Genomic DNA, 23,750 nt, shown 5'->3' on the forward strand with positions numbered 1-23,750 from the left:
CTGGAATTGGAAAAACAGTCTCTGTGCAGAAGTTCATTCTGGACTGGACTGAAGGAAAAGCAAATCAGGACATCACCTTCATGTTTCCACTTCCTTTTAGAGAGCTGAATCTGATGAAGCAGAAAAATCTCGGTCTGATGAATCTTCTTCATCACTTTTTCCCACAAATAAAACTAGAATTAATAAACTGTGACTCCTACAAAGTCCTGTTCATCTTTGATGGTCTGGATGAGTGTCGACTTCCTCTAAATTTCCAGAAGAATGAGAGATTGTGTGATGTGACAGAGTCAGCCTCAGTGGATGTTCTGCTGACGAACCTCATCAAGGGGAATCTGCTTCCCTCTGCTCTCCTCTGGATAACATCTCGACCAGGAGCAGCCAATCAGATCCCTCCTGAGTGTGTAGACCAGCTAACAGAGATACGAGGCTTCAGTAATCCTCAGAAAGAGGAGTACTTCAGGAAGAGAATCAGTGATGAAAACCTGGGCAATAAAATCATCAGACACATGAAGTCTTCAAGAAGCCTCTACATCATGTGCCACATCCCAGTCTTCTGCTGGATCTCAGCCACTGTTCTAAAGAGAATGTTGGGTGAAGCAGAGAGTGGAGAGATCCCCAAGACTCTGACTCAAATGTTCACACACTTCCTGATCTTTCAGATCAAACACAAGGACCAAAAGTACCATCAGAAATGTGACCCTGATCCTCAGCAGACCAGAGAGAGTATCCTGGCACTGGGAAAACTGGCTTTCCAGCAGCTGGAGAAAGGAAACCTGATCTTCTATGAGGAAGACCTGAGAGAGTGTGGCATTGATGTCAGTGAAGCATCAGTGTACTCAGGAGTGTGTACCCAGATCTTCAGAGAGGAGTTTGGGCTTCACCTGGGGAAGGTCTTCAGCTTTGTACATCTGAGTGTTCAGGAGTTTCTGGCTGCTTTATACGCATTAATGTCTTTCATCCTTCAGAAGACAAATGTGTTGCAAAGCACCAGCATCATTAGTTACTTCAGAAATCCAAACATGTCTGAGCTCCTTAGAAGTGCAGTGGACAAGGCCTTAAAGAGTGAGATCGGACACCTGGACCTGTTCCTCCGCTTCCTTCTGGGTCTCTCACTGGAGTCCAATCAGACTCTCTTACGAGTCATAATGCCACAGACAGGAAGTAGCTCTCACAGCAAACAGGAAACAGTCGAGTACATCAAGGAGAAGATCAGGGAGAATCCATGTCCAGAGAAATCCATCAATCTGTTCCACTGTCTGAATGAACTGAATGATCATTCTCTAGTGCAGGAAGTACAAACTTACCTGAACAGAGGAGGTTACAGTCGTCTCAGTGGAACCAGTCTCTCTCCTGCTCAGTGGTCAGCTCTGGTGTTTGTGTTACTGAACTCAGAACAGGAGCTGGATGAATTTGATTTGAGTAAATATTATCCATCAGATGAATGTCTTCTGAGACTGCTGCCAGTGGTCAAAGCCTCCAGAAAAGCACTGTGAGTATTTTTATTTATAAATGTTTTACTCTAGTACTTAGGAGGAAAGTGAAAATTATGAAAACAATGAAATAAAATCACAAACATTTTGATTTAAACAAAAGCAATAAAAAACATGTAGCCAAAATGTACCATGTCATATAATAGATTGAAAAATGCCTAAAACACGATATTGTTGTCGAAGTGGTTCTTCGTGCTTAATACATGCAACACATACCAAATTAAAGGTTGTATTTATTTGTCCCTTGGTTTCTAAATATTTTTTTTTTATTATTATTATAACTGATTATAAATGTTGGTGAGGATCACAATTATTTTTTAGCACCTGATAAATAAAACATATACTTGAAGGGGGTGTACTTATACACTCACCATTCACTTTATTAGGAACACCTGTACACCTGCACTTGCATTCAGTTGTCCAATCAGCCAATCATGTATCAGCAACACAATGTATGAAATCAGACACATACAGGTCAATAGATTCAGGAGTCTGAAAAAGTCTGATCTCTGTGACTTTAACTGTGGCATAATTGCTAGTGGCAGCTACACTGTTATACTGGCCATTAATGCCGAGTTCACAATGCAAGATTTTAGCTCTGATTTTCAGTCCCTGACAGGTTTTGCAAAATCGCAGACAAATGCCAGAAATCATAGGCAAATTGGTGTTTGTTGGAGTGACAATCACGCAGTGTGAATTTCCAAAGACACAATCTGAGAGAATCACCAATGCCTCAAAATCCTGCAGTGTGAAATGAGTTCTGACTGAAAAATACATCAACTATGACCTACAGCCAATGAGAGAGCAAGATACAGCATAAGGGAACACATGAGGTCTCGTCTCATTGGTGCTTGTGCCCTTTTGGTGCAGTCAGAATACAATAACATGAAACTTACCAAATAGAGCTTTTCAGCCCACTTGCTAGTTAGCCTACTCTGCTTTGTCATTACTCAGCTCATGTCTGGAGAGAGAGAGAGAGAGAGAGAGAGAGAGAAGAAAAAACCCTTATAAACAACACCCCAATGTTATTGTTTTTATTGAATCCAAGTATCAGAAGTTAATAGCTAGCTATCATTTACAATAATGATATTTGACTTCATTTAAGAAAACAGTTTTAAATAATATCTATCTCTCATTTTTTTCAGCCTCCGTAGGTGTAACCTGACAGAGGAAAGCTGTAGAGCTCTGTCCTCAGTTCTCAGCTCAAACTCCTCCAGACTGAGAGAACTGAACCTGAGTGAGAATATCCTGCAGGATTCAGGAGTGAAGCTGCTCTCTGATGGACTGAAGAACTCACACTGTACACTGGAGATACTGAGGTAACACACACACACACACAAATTCTCTTATCCAGTGTTCATACTTTTGACTTTTTTGCTAGTTATTCACATTGTGTTGATATGATTTAAAAAGTGCCTCATGAACTGCACAGAGCAACCCGTTATAATGCTCTGATCAGTCCTAGCTTGTGATAGTTAACCACATGTAAAAACCTCATTCCCTTGAATCCTACCTTCTGTGTGGTGTTGAGGGACAGGTTGTTCTCTGAATACCAGCTCACCAGGTTCTGCATCTCTGCTAAACTTATCATCACTGTCAAAGTGCAATCCAGTCACTGTTGTGTCATCTGCAAATTTTATGATGGTATTAGTTAGTTAGTTACAAGAACACAGCACTGTGTGAAGAGGGAGTTGAGGAAGGGCTCAGTATGCATTACTGTGGTGTGCTAATCCTCAGAGTAGTGGAGGACAGATTGGGGGCCCAGTCTAACTACCTGGGGATGATCTGTCAGGAAATTCAGGATCTATTTGCATAGTGATGATGGAGTTTTGAGTTGTTTGCTGGGGATAGCAGTATTAAAGGAAAGCTGAGCTGTTTAGCATCCTCACGACAGTGTGAAGTGCAAGATAGATTAGGTCCACTGTGTTTAGCATTTTTGTTATCCACAAACTAGAATCAATGTAGCAGATCAACACTACTCAGCTTTAGACAAGGATAAACAATAAGAGACAAATTGGAACTCATGGTGTCAGAAAAAAAATGAATAATCACAGGAAATGTAAGAAGCCTTACTAACATGAATAAACAATTAAATTTTGTATATAGACACTGGAAATCAATGATGTAAATGGAAAAATAAAACTGGTGAAAAGACCCGGGAAATAAAGACAGAGACAGGGCTGCAGTGGTAGAACATGTACATTACACCTACAGCATTTAGCAGATATACTTTTCCAGAGTGACATTAAACTTATTTATAAAACTGAGCAGTGTAAGAGACTGGAAAATGTCTACAGAGAACATGTTGTAAAAGTGGTTCTGCATGCTCAATACATGCAACACATACTGAATTATAGGGTGTATTTATTTGTCCCACCCGGTTTCTAAATTTCTGGGAGGAATGACTACATATTGTAATCTGCTGTTTTTTTCTTTATTATTGTTGACAACTGATACTGTTTACTTGATTATAAATGTTGGTGAGGATTGCAAAATTGTTATTCAGCACCTGATAAATAAAACATATATGTAAGGGGGTAATACACTCACCATCCACCTTATTAGTGTGACACCACAATATTAGGGCTAAAATAAATATTCAATACTTTATTTTACAAATTATCCTTTCATTCATTTATTTTCTTGTGATTTTTGGTTTCATTTGAAGTAACACATGGCACTTTTAGGTTTGGGGCAGAAGCTTCCTAGAGTGGGGAAAAGGGAAATTTATTTTGACCTTAGGGTATCCTGAAACAGGAAGGCCTACTGAAGTAAAAAGTATCGAGCCAAAAGGAAGGGGAGGGAGGAATTATCTGTGTTTGGAGTATGGGTGGTTCTAATTTTGTGAGTTGTTTTTGAATCAGTTGCCCATCCCATTCCAGGAGATAACCGGGGATCTGTATTTACGGTTGGACTTTCATACTGTTTTGGCAGTAGAGTTTTTTTTTTTTTTTTTTCTGGACTGTTTTTCCTTTTTGGGGTTCCAGGCAAGGACTTGCTCAGAAGGACGATACAACCCATGCATGGATTGTTTGACATACAGTCTTATGCAAAAGTTTAGGCACCCCTTGATAAATAACAGATTTTGGTGATTTTTTAATTGAAAAGATGTTAACACAGTTTCTCTTGGAAATGGAAAAAATGCACAATATTTTCAGCGAACACTGATGCATAGTTACTTCTTATGCCATAAATTGAACAAAGATAAAAAATAAAAACATTACTTAGTACTTAGTAACACCTCCTCTGGCAGATATCACAGCTTGCAAACGCTTTTTATAGCCAGCTAAAAGTCTTTCAGTTCTTGTACTTGGGATTTTCTCCCATTCTTCCTTGCAAAAGGCTTCTAGTTCTGTAATATTCTTTGGTCGTCTTGCATGCACAGCTCTTTTAAGATCTACCCACAAATTTTCAATGATGTTTAAATCAGGGGACTGTGATGGCCATTCCAAAACCTTCAGCTTGCGTCTCTTTAGGTATTCCATAGTGGATTTCGAGGTATGTTTAGGATCATTGTCCTGTTGTAGAAGCCATCCTCTTTTCAGCTTTTACAGAAGGTGTGATGTTTGCTTCCGGAATTTGCTGGTATTTAGTGGAATCCATTCTTCCCTCCACCCGTGCAATAGTTCCTGTGCCACTGGCTGCAACACGACCCCAAAGCATGATAGATCCACCCCCATGCTTAATAGTTGGCAAGGTGTTCTTTTCATGAAATGCTGCTCCTTTTTTTCTCCAAACATGCCTTTGCTGATTGTGGCCAAAGAGTTCTATTTTAACTTCATCAGTCCACAGCACTTGTTTCCCAAACGCATCAGGCTTCTGTAGATGTTCTGTTGCATACTTCTGATGTTGGATTTTATGATGGGGACGCAGGAAAGGTTTTCTTCTGCTGACTCTTCCATGAAGGTCTTGTCTGTGCAAGCATCGCTGCACAGTGGAACGGTGCACCACCACTCCTGAGTCTGCTAAATCTTCCTGCAGGTTTTTTGCAGTCAAATGGGGGTTTTGATTTGTCTTTCTGACCAGCATACGAGCAGTTCTCTCCGAGAGTTTTCTTGGTCTTCCAGATCTCATCTTGACCTCCTCAGTTCCCCTGAACTGCCATCTCTTAATTACATTTCTCACTGTGGAAACTGCAAGCTGACAACGCTTTGCCATCTTCTTGTAGCCTTCTCCTGCATTGTGGGCATCAATAACTTTCATTTTCAGAGTCTTACACAGCTGCTTAGAGGAACCCAAGGTTGTTGAGTGTCCGCAAGTGTGTGCACAAGGTTTGAAGAGTCAAAGTATTTGTAAAGCTTTGAAATTGGCATTTACTAATGACAGCTGTTGCCATGCATCAGATCTAACGAGCTGATTAAGGTCTGAAACCTTGTAAAAAGAATCTGAGACTCTGGAACTCTTAGAGTGCCCAAACTTTTGCACAGGGCCGTAATAATGTTTTTATTTTTTATTTTTGTTCAATTTATGGCATAAGAAGTAACTATGCATCAATGTTTGCTGAAAATATTGTGCATTTTTTCCATTTCCAAGAGAGACTGTGTTAACATCTTTTCAATTAAAAAAATCACCAAAATCTGTTATTTATCAAGGGGTGCCTAAACTTTTGCATAAGACTGTATTTTGTATGAGTGTTTATTTTTCTGTTTATTGAAATCAGTACATTTTGTATGTTTCTCTGCTCACCTTTGCCTTTGTTTGTATCAAGCCTCTAAGCAGTTTCTGTTGTGCCCTGAGAGTTTACCGAACTTTAAAGTAGCTAAGTAACTGCTGGTTTACCAAAGCTGTTTATCAGGATTTGTTTCAGATGGTGCCCCATACAGGAAACTCAGGTGGTATTGCCTTGAATTGATATTGAACTGTTATTTGATTAATCATTTTGGGTCAACCACGGTTTTCTATTTACAATGGAGAGTGTGTATGCGAGTCCAGTAACAGGGGATTCCAGTAGATAATGTGGGGGCAGCAGAGTCTCTTCCTGTCCCACTGGGAAATACCTACAGGAACCCTGTGCCCATAGTAGAGATAAGCTCGCTGTTAAGTGAAATATATATTGACAGCCAAGCAGAAGAGAAATTCTTAAGTATTAAACCTCTCCTACTCAGTCCAAGAATTACAAGCTCTCCCTGCCCATGTCTCCAAACCCCTTTCTGGACAAACTTAACATCTTACATTGGTCCAGTCTAACCCCCCCCCCCATTGCTTTGAGTGGTTTTGGGAATTCAGAGTAGGCAGAGTAGGAAGCGATCTTAGATACTGGCTCTATACTCTCCTTAATGCAGAGCCAGCTTTGGGAAGCATTAGTTAAACCAAGTAAACAGATGAAGAAGCACTTTAATAGGACTTTATTGCTAGCTGATGGGAAGGCCCAGATTTCAGAAGGCAGAGTCCCCACAGTTTCGTTGTACTTCTATGTGCAATGACAATAAAGTTTATTCTATTCTATTCTATTACTTATGAGTGGCATAGTCGGGGGTGGACAGTTGACACCTGTCAGCTGGCTTTTCCCCTTAGGCCTGGATGTTTTTTAAGTCAAACTGGAGTACGATTACATGTGGTAGAACACAGTTATGAGTTATGTATCAATGGACAGAGGACTGTGTTTCCATTTCTCCACCAGCCTTTGAGGAGACAAGTGGAGAGCCACAAGGAGCAGCGGGTAGTCAATGTGTATATGGCCTTGCCCCTAAAGACTGAATTGCATGAATCATTGACAGAAGGGGAAGCCCAATCAAAGGATGATCTGATACAAAGGTACATTCAAGTGATAAAAAAGTTTCTACGTGCATGGCCTTCAGTCTGGGCTGTCAAGCTGGAGTGGACAAATGATCACCCACCAGATTGTAACCACAGATGGCAATGTGTAAAGCCTACAGAGTTTTCCTCTTTAAAGAAGGACATCATTCAAGCAGAGATTGAAAGGACACCCTAAGATGGACTAAGATGGTCACCTTGGGCCTCCTCAGTTGTATTTGCGCCGAAACCTGAGCAAAGACTAATGTTTTGCATTAATTACAGACATTTAAATGCTAAAACTCTTCAAGATGCGTATCCTATGCCCCTCATCCATGATATTCAAGAATCTACACATGTGGCCTGATATTTTAGTACGTTAGATTTAAAATCAGGGTACTGGCGAGTGGAGAAGGATATCCGGGATAGGACAGCTTTCATCACCCCTTTCGGCCTGTACTATTTTTGACCATTCATTTTGGCCTGAAGAATGCAGGAGCTACTTTTCAAGGACTCATGGAGTGGGTATTAGGTGAGTTGAGAGGTAGCATGTGTGTACATTGATGATATCATTGTATACTCTCCATCTTCAGGATCTTGAAGCAGTTTTGGACAGACTTCAGAAAGCCAACTGGACACTGAATCTAAAGAAATGCTATTTTCTCAAGAGAAAGTTAAGATTTTTGGGCCATATGGTCTCAGGAAGAGGAGTGGAAGTGGATCCGCAAAAGACGGCCACTATCTCCAACTATCCTATGCCACATGATCTTTCATCACGCCAGAGGTTCTTAGGCCTGATAGGATGTTACCACAAGTTAATTTCACTTGTATCAGTTGCAGCAGATGTAAGACCCCATGCATCTGTCGAATCTCAAAAGATGAAATATTCAATCAGTTGGGGGTGCCTAAGTACATCCTTTCAGATAGAGGTCCACAGTTCCTCTGCCAGCTTCTGGCTGATTTGTCTAGGAGTTGTGGTGTTATTCAAAAACTAACCACCAGTTACCACCCTCAGACCAACGTCTCTGAAAGAGTGAATAGGACGCTGAAAACCATTATGGCTTCTTATGTGGAAGAAAACCACCAAGAATGCGACAAGTGGCTGGCAGAGTTCCAGTTTGCACTAAACAGTGCTAAACATGAATCTACTAAAAGGACTCTGGCAGAGCTAACTCTGGGAAGGCCACTGTAAGGTCCTCTGGAGAAACTGATTCATTATGCACCAAACCCCTCCCAGTTTTCATACTCCATAATAGAAAGACAACATCAGCTCACTGAAAAAGTTAAGAGATCTTTGGAGAACACACAACTTAGACAAGCCAGATACTATAATACTCAAAGAAGAGATGTGCAATTTCAGGTGGGAGACCTGGTCTAGGTGATGGCCCATCCTGTATCCAAAGCTTCTGATTATTTTTTCTATAAATTGGCCCCATGGTGTTCAGGACCAGATAGAGTGAAGACGAAGCTTGGGCCAGTGAATTACCAGGTCAATTAGATTCATCCAAATGACAAAGAAGAAACAGTAACCATTGTTATTCTAAAACCTTTCTGGGGAAGTGGAGCAACCAGGAAGGGGAAGGAGGAATTATCTGTGTTTGGAGTATGGGTGGTTCTAATCTTTCGTTTTGGAGTTGTTTTTCAAGGACTAGCACATCCTATGCATGGATTGTTTGAACAAGACTTTTTTGGATGAGTGTTCATTTTCTGTTTTTTGAAATTAGTTCCTTTTTATGTGTTTCTCTGCTCACCTTTGCCTTTGTGTTTGCCAAACCTCTGAGCAGTTTCTGTTGTACTTAATTATGCCCTGAGAGTTTACCAAACTTTAAAGTAGCTAAGTAACTGCTGGTTTACCAAAGCTGTTTTACCATGTTTTGTTACATTAGGAACATCTGTACACCTGCCCATGCATTCAGTTATCCAATCAGCCAATCATGTATCAGCAGCACAATGTATAAAATCATGTATATGTATAAAGACAGATACAAGTCAATAGATTCAGGAGGAAAAAGTCTGATCTCTGTGACTAACTATGGCATAATTGCTGGTGGCAGATAAGCAGTTATACTGGCCACTAAGGGAAAACATGAGGTCTCATTTATTGGTGCTTTGCCCTTTGGTGCAGTCAGAATACAAGAACATAAAACTCACCAAATACAGCTATTCAGCCTACTTGCTAGTTAGCCTACTCTGCTTTGTCATTGCTCAGCTCATGTCTGCAGAGAGAGAGAGAGAGAGAGGGAGAGAGAGAGAGAGAGGGAGAGAGAGAGAGAGAACTATTTATAAAAAACGCCCCAATATTACTGTTTCTGTTCATTAAATGATGTGCTTGCTGTGAATCCAAGTGTAAAAAGTTAATAGCTAGCTGTTATTAACAATAATGACTGTCCAAAAACAGTTTTAAATAATATCTATCTCTGTCATGTTTTTTTTTCCAGACTCCTTAGGTGTAACCTGACAGAGGAAAGCGGTAGAGCTCTGTCCTCAGTTCTCAGCTCAAACTCCTCCAGACTGAGACAACTGAACCTGAGTGAGAATATCCTGCAGGATTCAGGAGTGAAGCTGCTCTCTGATGGACTGAAGAACTCACACTGTACACTGGAGATACTGGAGTAAGATCATCACACACACACACACACACAAATTCTCTTATCAAGCATTCACACTTTTGTCCTTTCTGTTAAAGAAATTCACTGGTTTGTGTTGATAAGATTTCAAAAGTGCCCCATGAAATGCACACTGCAATCCATAATAATGCTCTGATTATAGGGGACAAAAGAAATCTATGATATAAATAGGAAAAGAAAATGTGTGAAAAGAATTGGGATAAAGACACTTACATTACACTTAGAGCATTTTGCAAACACACTAATCCAGAGTGACTAACATTAATCTTATTTATAAAATTGAGCAGCTGATGGTTAAGGGCCTTGACAACTTGGAAGTTTTGGGATTTGAAGTCACAACCTTCTGAGCAGTAGTCTAACAGCTTAACCACTAAGCTACCACTTCCCCAAAACAAAAACATTTCACAATGAAAGAATAACAGTTGTTTTAAAAATGCAGAGGAAATTAGTAACAGCCCACAGCATAAATGTACTAGCAAAAGTAAAACCATGTATCAGTAGCTAATAACTGGGTAATTTTAGTAAAGATTAACAGGTTATAATATAATATCTGTTGTATTTAGAAGGCTTCATTGTTAAAAAAAACCTATTTCATACAATGTAATTACTCTCACATTAGACATTATAATTTCTCTTCCAGTCTGCGTGATTGTAACCTGACAGAGAAAAGCTGTAGAGTTCTGTCCTCAGTTCTCAGCTCAAACTCCTCCAGACTGGAAAAACTGAACCTGAGTTACAATAAACTGCAGGATTCAGGAGTGAAGCTGCTCTCTGATGGACTGAAGAATCTACACTGTACACTGGAGAAACTGGAGTAAGATCATCACACACACACACACATACACCAGAGTTGTATGTGCTTTGAGAATGTGCAAGTTGTATTTACAGCATATAAAGGGTTATGAAAAGAACTATTACATATTTGTGCAAAATGTGTGCATTATGTACACTGTATGTACAACAGTAAAAGAGATAAGATAAAGTATATTTAGTATATGTAGGTAGTATATGTAGAGAGAAATAAACAGATAAACTAGGTGTAATCTTAATGTAGCAGGATGTACAGGGTAAAGCAGAACTTCAAGGTGGTGAAGTGTAGTGAGATATGAGTGTCCTAGCGGTGTAGTGTAGAGTTCAGAAGATTTATGGTTGTGGGGAAAAAACTGGCCCTGAACCTGCTGCTTCTGGTGTGGATGGTCCTGTATCTCCTCCTGGGTGGAAGGAGGTTGAAAAGTTTGTGACTAGGGTGGGGAGTCTTTGATGATGATGTGTGATCTGAGCAGACATCTGCTGTGGTGAAGAAACTCAATGGCAGATAGTTGGTGCGTTAGGCGGTTTTCACAACCCTTTGTAGTGATTTCTTTTCACACACTGTGGAGCTGCTCTCAATAATGCAGCTGTTAAAACTGGTCAGGATCTTGGGGGATAAAGTAAAGTAAAGACACTGTTGCACCTTCCTAACCAGAGCTGAGGTTTTCAGATGCCAAGACAGATCCTCTGAGATATGGACACCCAGGAACTTAAAGCTGGAGACACACAGTACTTCAAACCTGTTGATGTAGATAGGGGAGTGTTTGCTGATGTTGGATTTCCAGAAATCCACAAGCTCTTGTGAGATGAGATGAGATGATAAGTCAACCATCTGTAAACTTCTGAGCCACTGGGACTAGGTGTCTTTGGTACAGGAACAAGGCAAGATGTCTTCCACGGCAAAGGGACCCTTTTAAGATCCAAACTAATGTTAAAAATCTGCTGAAGGATACTTTGCTGCTGGGTCTCATAGGCTTTAAGCACCCTGAGACTGATATCATCAGGCCAGCAGTCCCTTCAGGTGTTTTGTCACCTGGTGAAGTGTGAACTGCATCGTTGTGGTTACCAGTGAAGGGGGATGCCATTGTTCTCTTGAGAAGGGCAACTGGTAAAAGTGTCTATGAGGTGGGGAGTGGAAATTCCACTGTAGGACAGGGAGCAGCTAGGAGAGGGAGCGGTGGGAGGTGGCTGTTTACTCTTTCACAGCTTTGTGCTGAGTCTGAGGGAGGCAGTGTGGGGGTCACTGAATCAAACCTATTGAAACACAGGTTTAATTCATTATCCTTATCCACTCCTCCATTAGCTCCACTACCGTCTGTCCTGATACCCATGATGATTCTCATGCAACACCAGACCTCTCTTATGTTGTTTTGCTGGAGTTTTCACTCCAGTTTCCTCCTGTATTTCTCTTTGACCTCCCTGATCACCACCTTTAGGTCTATCTGAATCTTTTTTAACTCCTTCCTGTGACCAACTCTCAAAGCCCTTTTCTTGGTAGTCAAAATGTCCTTAATGTCTCTCATTACCCACGGTTTGTTATTTGAGTAACAATAGACAGTTCTTGTTGGGACAATAGAGTTCACACAAGAATCAATGTCTGTTAAGCACTCAGTAAGCCCATCGATGTCCTTTCCATGAGGCTTCAAATTCAAATTTTATTCATCACATACGAAATCATACACAGTATGACATGTAGTGAAATGCTTTTTACGACTGTCCTACATTTGAAGAAAAGAGTAAAATTAAAATTAAAGTGTGTGGACATGAAAATATAGGGATATAGTTAAAAATATATAGAGAAAAACAGGAAGAATAAAAACTAACATAGTAGAAATTAAAGACAAGTTAAACTAGAATGTTGAAAATGTGTGTGATTGTGAAAAGCAAAGCGCTATGTTGCTTAAACTATTGCAATATATTGTCAAATAGTATTTAAAAGCTAAAGTCTCAGTTAAAAAGTTTAAGGTAGTTTATGTGGCTGTAGAGTAAGAATTCAAGCTGTAGGAACAGTTTAAAGACAATGCGTCCTTAAAAAACCTCTTCCCTCACTCTAGCTGACGTCACACACACACACACACACACACACACACAGCAGCGGTCTGAAGTCCGTGAAAAATACATTTACAAATCCATATAAAAAACTATAATACTTATCGGCATGAAAAGTAGTAGCACACCTAAGCAGAATTTTAGCGTTGGAACCATGTTTCTAGCTATTACCGTTTAGGACTGGTAATGTTTTACATGCTTGTTTACGACATCTACAGATGCTCATTTACGGCACATACCGAAAATCCCAGAGAAAGACCGAACTGTATGGAAACCAGGGACTGAAGTCCATGAAAAATGCATGTACAAATTAATATAAAATAAACTACAATACTTATCAGCATGAAAAGTAATAGCACACATAAACATAACATGGGCAACATTTTAGCGCTGGAACCATGTTTCTAGCTATTACCGTTTGGGACTAGTAACATTTTACATGCTTGTTTACGACATCTCCCGAAAATCTCTGAGAAAAGCCAAACTGTGCGCGCTCTCCTTAAATGCCCGTGCGGAAACCAGGAAGTGAAGTCCGCATTTAAAATTAATATAAAATTATCGCATTTAAAATTAATATAAAATAAACTACAATACTTTTCAGCATGAAAAGTAATAGCACACTTAAGAAACACATGATGAACATTTTAGCGTTGGAACCAGAATTTTAGCTATTACCATTTAGGACTAGTAGCACGCCCAGGAAACGTAATAATAATAATAATCATAATAACTAGACATGTACATTTCCTGAAGTAAATGTGAGTGGTGCTTGCCGTGCCAAAACTTGTCCGTGACGCACTTCCCCTGATTGTGCTGAGCGGTTTGATATATCACGTGTATGTTGCACTAACATTAGCGTCAATGTTAGTATTCGCATTAGCGATAGCGTTAGCATTATCGTTAGCATTAATGTTAGCATTAGCATCAACGTTAGCATTAGCATTAACGTTAGCATTAGCATAAATGTTAGCATTAGCATTAACGTTAGCGTCAGCGTTAGCATTATCGCTAACATTAGTATTAATGTTAGCATTAGCGTTACTATTAGCATTAACGTTAGCTATAGCATTAGCGTTAGCATTAACATTAGCATCAGCATTAGCGCTAACATTAGCATTAGCATCAACATTAGCATTAATATTAGCGTTAGCGTTAACGTTAGCATTGATGTTGGCATGAGCGTCATTGTTAGCATTAGCGTTAGCATCAAAGCTAGCAATAGCATCAACATTAGCATTGGCGCTAGCATTAGCATCAACGTTAGCATGAAAATTAACCTTATCATTAGCCTTAACGTGAGCGTTTAACATAGGGTGCCAATACTTTTGTGATGTCAAAACTTTTGGAAATCTCCACCATTTATAATGGAGGTCTATGGGAAAAAATTCCACTTTGAGCTTCCATACCGGGAATACCGGAATTCCGATTGCTTATAAAAGTCATAGCACATCTTTCCCGAACAAGCCGCACGATTTGACACCTCATTCGTGGGTCTATGACAAACGGTGCAGGACTAGTTAGCGGACAAAATTTGTACAGAAGAAGAAGAAGAAGAAGAATTATAATAATAATAATAATAAGTATGAGGAATAATAATAGTGATGCTTTGCATAGCAAGCACCACTAACTAGCCTTCAGCATTGTTTTACAATGTAGAAAGAAATAAACATCAGGAAAGACCATGGAATTAGAAGGTGTGTCCAAACTTTTGACTGGTAGTGTACACCTATATGTAGATATGGCTCGGCTGATCGCACCACCCTCTGGAGAGCTTGCCTGTCCTGCTTGGTGTTGTTTCCAAACCAGGCTGTGATACTTCCCATCAGGATGCTCTCAATGGTGCAGGTGTAGAATGTCTTTAGCACTTTTGAGGGCAGTGTAAAGTCCTTTAGGCGTCTAAGATGATAGAAACGCTGCTGGGCCTTCTTCACCAGGGTGTTGACATGACAGGACCATGTCAGGTCCTGCGTGATGAAAACACCAAGGTACCAGAAACTGTCCACTCTCTCCTCTGGGGTCCCGTTGATGGTGAGGGGCTGGTAATTCCTCTCCCGCTTTGTGCTAAAGTCCACTATCAGCTCCTTAGTCTTGCTGACGTTCAGGAGGAGATTGTTGACCTGGCACCATAACTCCTGGTTTGTAATCTCCTCTAGGTAGGCCGTCTCATCGTTACTGGAGATCAGGCCCACCACCACAGTATCGTCCGCAAACTTAATGATGTTGATGGAGCTGGAAGTGGCCACACAGTCGTAGGTGTACAGTGAGTACAGCAGGGGGCTCAGAACACAGCCCTGGGGGGCTCCAGTGCTGAGGGTGAGTGAGAGTGAGACATGGTTGCCTACCCGTACTGCCTGTGGCCTGTCTGTCAGGAAGTTAGAGATCCATTGACACAGGGATGGGCTGAGGCCCAGGATCTCCAATTTAATGGTGAGTATGAAGGGAATTATCATGTTAAATGCTGAACTGTAGCAGGTCCAGGGTGTCAGGTAGGGAAGAAGTGATGAAGTCTCTGATTAGTCCTTCGAAGCACTTCACTACTGAGGTCAGGGATACTGGGCGGTAGTCATGCAGGCAGGCGGGCTGGGGTTTCTTGGGGACAGGAACAATGGTGGACCGTTTGAAGCACGTCGGGATTATAGACTGTTCCAGGGAGAGGTTGAATATCTCAGTGAACACAGGAGCAAGCTGGTCAGCACAGGCCTTCAAGACCCAACCTGTGATGCCATCTGGTCCTGCTGCTTTCCTGGTATTCACTCTCCTGAATGCCTTTCTCACGTTGTGCTCCGAGATGATGAACACGCTGTACTCTCCGGCATACTCCGCGTGCATGCTACTTACCGCATTGTTAGCACTGCTAACGCCATTAGCGCTGTGAGCTGCAGCCTTGAAGCGAGCATAGAAGGTGTTTAGCTCGTCTGCCAGAGAACCGTCCACATTCACTGATCTGGAAGATCTGTAGTCACCTAGAGCCACTTTGTTGAAATTGTGACTAGTTTCTGTCCATAGTGCTGCTTCACCTCCTTCACCACTCTGCACACGCTGTAGGATGCAGCTTTATACTCGTCCATGTTTCCACTGGCGAGACCTGTGTTGTACACAGCGGAGCATGATCTCAAAGCGTCGCAGGCGGATTTATCCACCCATGGCTTCTGATTGGGAAATGTTCTGATTATAGTTTTGTGAACTGTGCCATCCATTAGTTTCCCGATGAATCCCATAACTGCTTCCATAAACATGTTGATGTCATCAGAGCTGCGTCGAAACATGTCACAGTCTGCGTCATTGAGTGCAGTCCTGTAGAGCGGCCACCGATTGGTCCGTCCAGTGCGAGACCTCCCTCTGAGCCAGAACTTCCTGCTGGAGCCTTTGTTTATATTTTGGCATGAGGAAGATGGTGGCGTGGTCGGATTTCCCAAACAGGGGGCGAGATTGTGCCTTGTAGCCATCTCTGACTGTTGTGTAGCAGTGGTCCAGAGACTCCCCTTGACTTCCCCGATTCCAGTGTTCTGTCCGTGTGGTGAACCGAGAAGAACTCTGCCAGCTGGATGGCGTGGTCCGGCACCACTGGGTTCAGCCATGTCTCGGTGAAGCAGAGGAGATTGCAGTCCTAAATGTCCCTCTGGAACTTTACCCTGGCCCTAAGGTTATCAAGCTTGTTCTCCAGTGACTGGACACTGGCGAGCAGGATGCTAGGTAGAGGTGTGCAGTGTGCATGGGCTCTCAGCCTGTTCCTGACGCTGGCTCGTTTCTCCTGGGACCGCCACTTCGGGTCGCATCCTTTGTTCTCCCTTATATATTTTCCTCTGAGGCTTCTTTTGGAGCTCCTCCGGAATTAGCTAGGAAGAGTTGGCAGCAGCCTGTCAGAGGGCACAACTTATCGTTTTAGAGGGGCACAAATTACAAAGTCTATCTAGTTACATAACTCATAACTAAACTAACAAAAAGATTTTGGAAAGCTTGTATATGCAGAATAGTTGAAAAGTTAGGGTGAGCAATTGTGTCATGGTGCTCACCCTATAGGGGTATAAGTTTATATACACTTATACAACAAAATCTTAAGACCGGGGGAAACAAGTATTTGCATTTCGTGCTAGTGGATCGTAACCAGGTTTTAAGTACTGCTACCAAACAAGAGCAAAAAATAGAGTGCAGGCAATTTATTGAAAACTGAATTTAAACTCAAATAGGCTATTCATCAGCTGATCAAAAGTTTAAGACCATAGGCCAAAAAAACCCACAACAGAACTAAAAGTGTCAAAAAAGGACTCAGTAGTAAGTAGCCCCACCGTTCTTATGGATCATTTCAAACATTGTTTTTGGCATGATTGATGTAACTGTTTCCATTGGGCTGGTGGAAATGTTGTTCCGTGTGGTGAACATGGCTTCCACGGTCTGGAACTGATGTCTGTTTTTGTAAACTTCCCTTGCCATCCCCAAATGTTCTCAATGGGATTTAGAAAGCGACGCTATTCTCCTGGAAGAAGTCCTTCAACAGATGGGTGTTGTGAACTGCAGCGTTGTCCTGTTGAAATACCCAGTCATTACCACACAGATGAGGACTCTCAATCAAGAGGGATGCCCACTGCAGCATGTCCACATAGCCCACTGCCATTTGATGCCCCAGCACAACCTGAAGCTCAATTTTCCCATTGAAGGAAAAAGCACCCCGGTTATGATGGGATCTCCTTGTCATGCCAGTAGCGTTGGAAGCCATCAGGACCATCCAGGTTAAATTTTTTCTCATCAGAGAATAAAAGTTTCTTCCACCATTCAATGTCCCATGTTTGGTGCTCCCTTGCAAATACTATCATATTCATATCATATCAATAATCTCTCAGATGTTGTCTTATGGTTATTGGGCTGTAGTCAGCACCAGTAAGGGCCTTAATGAATGAAGAGATAGTCACTGCATACACACATGGAATAGAAAATTTCTCATTACTCAACCTCAAAGATATCCAAGCATGCAGTGGCCACTCTTGATACAAAATGGTGCTATTTTTTTCTTTAACCCAACTTTTTGAGGACATTGGAACAACCGGTGTTCATGTCTATGGTTGCCAGACACAACACCAGTGCAGAAATTATGCAACAGCCAACCTGCATGATGGTCTACTGGAGAAGCTTTGTGATCTCAGCTTGCTGCAGGGACCAGGCCAACAGTGCTCTGCATCTAATGCCAGTTTCCAAGGAAAAGGATGTTGAAAGTGGTAAACGAAGAAGTGTAAATGCACCAAGAGGGCGGAAGTCCATGCAAGGCAAAAACAAACCCTTGTTGGCAGGCTCTCCCATTTATCCTGCTTTTCAGTGTCTGCTTGGACAATAAGTTGGATTATATCTGACTTCAGCAGACAAAACAACAAAAGAAGTTCAAAACATGTGCAAGGCTGCCCTCTGGTGGCCCTGGGTGGGGGGATTGAACATAGTGACCATGCGAGTATGCTACACTATCAAGTATTCAAAAGCAGTTTCCATTATGTTATTTGCAACAATGAATGTAGTAATGTTGCTTAACCTTTAGCTTGTGTATCTTTCTTGTGCCTTTTAGTAGACGCATGCTCTGTTGAGTCATTTTCTCCTCCATGGCTAATTGATATTGACATACTTTCTATAAAATTATTTCCCTTACAGTGTGCGTGGGTGTAACCTGACAGAGGAAAGCTGTAGAGTTCTGTCCTCAGTTCTCAGCTCAAACTCCTCCAGACTGAGAGAACTGAACCTGAGTGACAATAAACTGCAGGATTCAGGAGTGAAGCTGCTCTCTGATGGACTGAAGAATCCACACTGTACACTGGAGATACTGAGGTAAGATCAAGTCAGTTTTTCTTTATTGCTTTCTCAATAATCTCCAAACAGAACATCAACAGTAGAGCCAGATCACGTACCAGCACATTCTGGGGGGTGTCGGTGGGGATGGAGTGACCCACAGTTCCTAGACTAAGGTCTTGACTGTTCTAGTAAGTTCCATAAAGGTGCCCACACCCACCAAAATAATACAGATTTGCTCTGTAAATCATATGTAGGTTTTTCCAAAGGCAGCAGATTAGCCACTTGTGTCAACTACATCTTGACAGATGGTATCTAAGATGATGACCATAAAGTGAGAATACATTTCTTTGCAAAATAAAATGAGAAAGTTTAGTAAACATTTAATGTGAGAAGGAAAGTCTAACAATGTTTTACAATTTAACAAATATATAAGTGGAGGTAAAGGAATTTTACCTCATGCCAAAATGGTTGAATTTCCCAGAACATATACATAAATGACCCTGAGACACATTGGGGTATATTTTATGGATGTCTACTGAGTTAAGGTATGTCGTATGTGTGAATGTAAAGTTTTGCTCCTGTATAGAGCTCCATGTTTACTTTAAAAAGAAAATTTTGAATGGAATGATGTTAGTTTCTGCAAAGCAGCACATGAGTTTCCATACCGACCCACATAGAGTCTGTATCATTACAGTAATAATGTTACAGTAACATTGTCAGTAATAGAGCTGCATGTTATGGCTTGAGGAGAGGCACTAATTTGATCCTGTTTTTTTTTTTTAAATTCCAAATGAGCTTAGCAATAGCTGAATTAATGCCCTTAAAAAGTAATGTAAGTAATTTAATTAAATACTGGAATAAATAAAGTAATCTGAGTAGAACGTTCATTTTGACAGTCTTGATTGTTGCCTTTAGGGGTGGGTACTTCTTGGAGAATAAATCCTTTAAGTCAGGGATTACATGTATGCCCAAATAGAGAAACTCAAAGTCTGTAATATGAAAGGGACAATGTAATATAACGTGTGGGGTATTTAAAACCATGGCTTGGGATTTTCCTGCATTTATTTTGTATCCAGCGACATGATTATATTGGTTAATTGTTTCCAACACATTAGGAATGGATAAAAGTGGATGCTTCAAATAAAGAAGAAAGTCATATAGTCACATAGTTCAGTAGCTTATCACTGAACATTGCAGGTAGTATGGTGTTTAAAGCACTGGAGAAGTCAAAAAACATGACAGTGTTGTCTGCCTCCTAAAGGTGGGTGTAATCTCTGTTCAGCAACAAGATAATAGTATCCTCTGCTCCAATACAGGGCTTATAAGTAAACTGCAGGAATGTAGAGACTGCTTCAAGACCATATAGATATAGATGCTTCATATATATGTATATACAGTGAGGGAAAAAATGATTTGATCCCCTGCTGATTTTGATTTTCACTCAATAAAATGCAAATCAATGTAGAACTTGTTTGAAATGTGTTTTTCTGGATTTTTTTGTTGTTATTCTGTCTCTCACTGTTCAGATAAACCTACCATTAAAATTACAGACTGATTATTTCTTTGTCAGAGGGCAAACGTACAAAATCAGCAGGGGATCAAATCATTTTTTCCCTCACTGTATATATATATATATATATATATAGTAGATGGAACAGACATGAATATGAAGCCCCAGAGGTAGGAGTAATGACACACAACACAGCAGTGAAATAAAGCAAATATATTATAATGTACTGATATATACAACACAATGAACTGGGGAAGGTAGACCAAGGCCAAGATACCAAGCAGAAACACTGAGGAGAGGAACTAATTTACCTACACAAAAAAAAGAAACAAACAAAATAACAATTACCTTCCCTAACCTCCCTTACCAAAAAAACCCCACAGCAACCCCCCCCACCCCCCCCACCCCCAAAAAATGCTAGTATTACTTACATTTACAGGCAAGAGTATATACAAACAAGGCAGCCAAAACCAAAACAGGGCATTGATCAAACTCAAAGTCACGGCAAGCAAGGACCGAAACCTGATTGACACAAGCAAAAACATGACACGGAACAACACACAACACAACCACCAAACACAAGTGAGCAATGAAGCTGTTGGTACTGGCTTCTGTCCCAGCTTAATAGGGTTGCCATTACTGATTAGAGGCGGTAGTAGCTGGATCATCAGGAAAGCTCAGGCTGGAGTACAGAGTGGACAAACCTGAAGAAGTAAGCACAAACACAGGACAGGACACACAACACAAGCTGTACCTCATACGTGTTGTAACACTGTTAAGTTTTAACTCTTCCAATTCTAACAGATGTGTTACAGAAGAAAAAGTCATATATTTTTTTTTTCCTTCATTCAAAAAAATAAATTGTCCTTCTTTTGGTTATGTTGCCTATGCCCTTTACGTTCCATGTAACCAGTTTAGGCTGAACATACAGAGGTGCAATACACAAACTGGGACTAAGACTCCATGATCCTGAAATACAGACAGCTCTTTAAAACATGAACAATTACCCCACAATCCCTCCCCCTTCTTGTCCATGTGAATAAAGTTAACCAACACTGAGCCACTCGCCGTTACCCTGTGAAAGCCACCTGTTTATGCTTGAGCACTGTAAAAGAAAACAAATGCTGTCCAGGACCAAAGAAAAAAAATAGCAACAATTCTAGGGTCAATGCAAAGTAAAGCAGAGTAAGTTTACTGCACCAAAGAGTCCAGAAAATTAGTGGCCGACTCTACACTAGTGAACAATGTAATAACTCCATGAAGTACACAGCATAGTCTGGCTGGATAGGTGAAACCGCGGTACATGCCTTGATCTGCTACGATCTTGCTTATTGATCCAAACTCTCATCATTTCCAAAGCACCTCCGGCAACACGTCCAGGAAGAGGCACAGAGTAGCAATTTTATAGAACACCTCCATACTCATAGCAGCTTTCAAAAGCCCCTCCTTAACCAGGAATGGAGGAACCACCTGATAACACTCCTCAGTGGTGCATTCAAGATGCATCAAGAAGGGAAGGGGGCTATATTGACTTAAATTCAATTTTTCTTGACTTAAAGTCAACTTTTCAGTGCTGGAGACTTGCATTCAAGACTTTCTAGAATTCTTAGCAACTGGTTTTATGTGAAGCTATCCTCAGCAGCCAATTTAGCATCAACTATTCATCAGTGTTATAATGTGGATCATTCTCTTTTACACACACATGCACATACACTCAAAGAGAGAGAACAGTTCAAATGTAGTCTGTTGTGTGGGATTTTTTCATTAGCATAGCAATAACTGGTACACTTCACTTTATATTTTACATTTGCTAACTTATTTGCCAAGCTTTAGTCATAGCACAGATTTCAGTATAGTTTTGAAATGGTAAAATATAAAAATATATTCAAAACAACAATAGTTATTTTCCACAGTAAATCAGTATCTATAACCGGATATATTTTCTCTGGAGCTAGATGATGTAAAAATGGTGTGTGTTTTTCTCTCTGCAGAATGTGGAACTGCAGTATCACTGATGAAGGTTGTGTTGCTCTGGCTTCAGCTCTGAGGTCAAACTCTTCATCACAGCTGAAAGAACTGAATCTGAATGATAATAAAACAGGAGACTCAGGAGTGAAGGTGCTCTCTGAGCTCCTGAATGATACACAATACAAACTGGAGAAACTACAGTAAGTTAGTTAGTAACTTTTTCTGTAGATGTGTGTAGAGGTGTGTCTGTATGTAGTTGCAAGTGAGATATTCTGCCTGTTATTGTATATAACGTAAACTAGAAATAATTGGAGTCAGGTATTAACAATTAAACACACCAGTGAGACAGAGAGATTGTGATAATAAAAGGTTAGTCTGAAAAATGTACACTTTTACTTTCAGTTCGATCAGAATTATATCATTCTAACCCAAATCTGGTGTTTCTGTCTGGAAAAAACACATAACGTTTAATTAATCTGTCTTATTCTCTCTTACAGTATGACCATGAGACCCATCTGATCTCATCTCATCTCACACAGTGGATTCTGAGAACTGAATGAAGTCTTACACAAACACGTCACACTATATCAGGACTTTATTGAATAATCCTGTATATCTTTCACCTTCTCTCTATCAGAGGTGCATCTGCGGTTTAACTAGCATTTACCAAGTGTTACACCTTGTTATAACAATTCACTAGGTTATGCTTCTCTGCTTAATTTGCCAAAGCAGCTAATAATATTTGATGACAAAAAGGATTTGTTTTTAAATTCAGTCACTTTGATATCCCATTCATATCCTATCACAGTTCACTATGAGAACTTTGACGTGTGATTTCAGCAGCCTTGGGTTTCTGAGATGATCGAATACAAGAAGTTGTTATAAATTATGGAGGTCATTTACATGCCATTAGATGTACATGTAGGGGTGAAAAATCCTAAACAGCTAACTAGCTAAGCTTCTCCCTATATTCTCTACAAAACCTGTTGGAAAATGCTATCATTCATCAGTTAGAGCATGTGCTCTCAAAAACAAAAACTGAAATAGGTGAAACTGTGTGTAAAAAATGTGGAATATATTTTTGGATTAAAAAAATAAAGTTTAGCTTTTCTGTATCAACAAGCCAGCTGCTGATGTAATAATATCCTGCTGTAATAAAATCCCATTTCTACATTTCTTTATTTACATGTTTTTATGTTCCTGTTTGTACAGGCATGCTGAATTGTTTTTTTTTTTAATGTCAGTAACCTAAAATATCTTTAAATATGGACATGAAGCAGACTGCAGTGCATTGCACTGATCGATCCACTGACACATGTTCAAGGTTGATGCAGCAGTTTTATCTGCTGTTGGTATATGGTATAATATTAACACTAACACACTAAATGTAAGCTTTTTAGGTGTATTGTGATTTTGTGCTTGTGTACTTTATCTGCTTCACTGATGTCTTTGTTCTGTTATTAGGTTCATTTATTATCTGTATGTATTAGTCTCTGTTCCTCTGATACTGTATAGTTCAAATAACATAAAATCTTTCAGTTTTATTTCTGAAGTGTATGAACAATGCTGTCTAAAAGCTTAAACACTCCCTACCTTTTCTCTTGATCACTAACCTCCATCATCCCTCTCAGCCTTCCACAGCTCCTGTCTCTGTGATTAGTAACACATTTTAGTATTGTAAAAAAAAATATCATACCTCAAGGATTAATGAGAGTTCAGAATCTTCTCATGTTATAAGGTGTAGCTGCCATCTGTCTTTACAAAAAACTCACCCTTTGAGAATAATAAAATTGC

At 40.3% G+C, this 23,750-nt stretch overlaps 1 long non-coding RNA gene and 1 pseudogene across 1 annotated transcript; one reads left to right on the forward strand and one right to left on the reverse strand.

The window, feature by feature from the left end:
• Window positions 1–23,716, forward strand: part of LOC131345737 (NACHT, LRR and PYD domains-containing protein 3-like) — a 566,556-nt pseudogene extending 542,840 nt beyond the window's left edge.
• LOC131345799 (uncharacterized) lies at window positions 1,691–23,724 on the reverse strand. The gene is made up of 3 exons (XR_009203539.1): window positions 23,653–23,724; window positions 9,375–9,439; window positions 1,691–3,117 (listed from the first exon to the last, which is right to left on the reverse strand). It is a non-coding gene; the product is annotated as an uncharacterized LOC131345799 (long non-coding RNA).
• Between the last annotated feature and the right edge of the window lie 26 nt (window positions 23,725–23,750).

This window comes from Hemibagrus wyckioides, linkage group LG25 (genome assembly GCF_019097595.1).
Source record: "Hemibagrus wyckioides isolate EC202008001 linkage group LG25, SWU_Hwy_1.0, whole genome shotgun sequence".
Taxonomy (NCBI): domain Eukaryota; kingdom Metazoa; phylum Chordata; class Actinopteri; order Siluriformes; family Bagridae; genus Hemibagrus; species Hemibagrus wyckioides.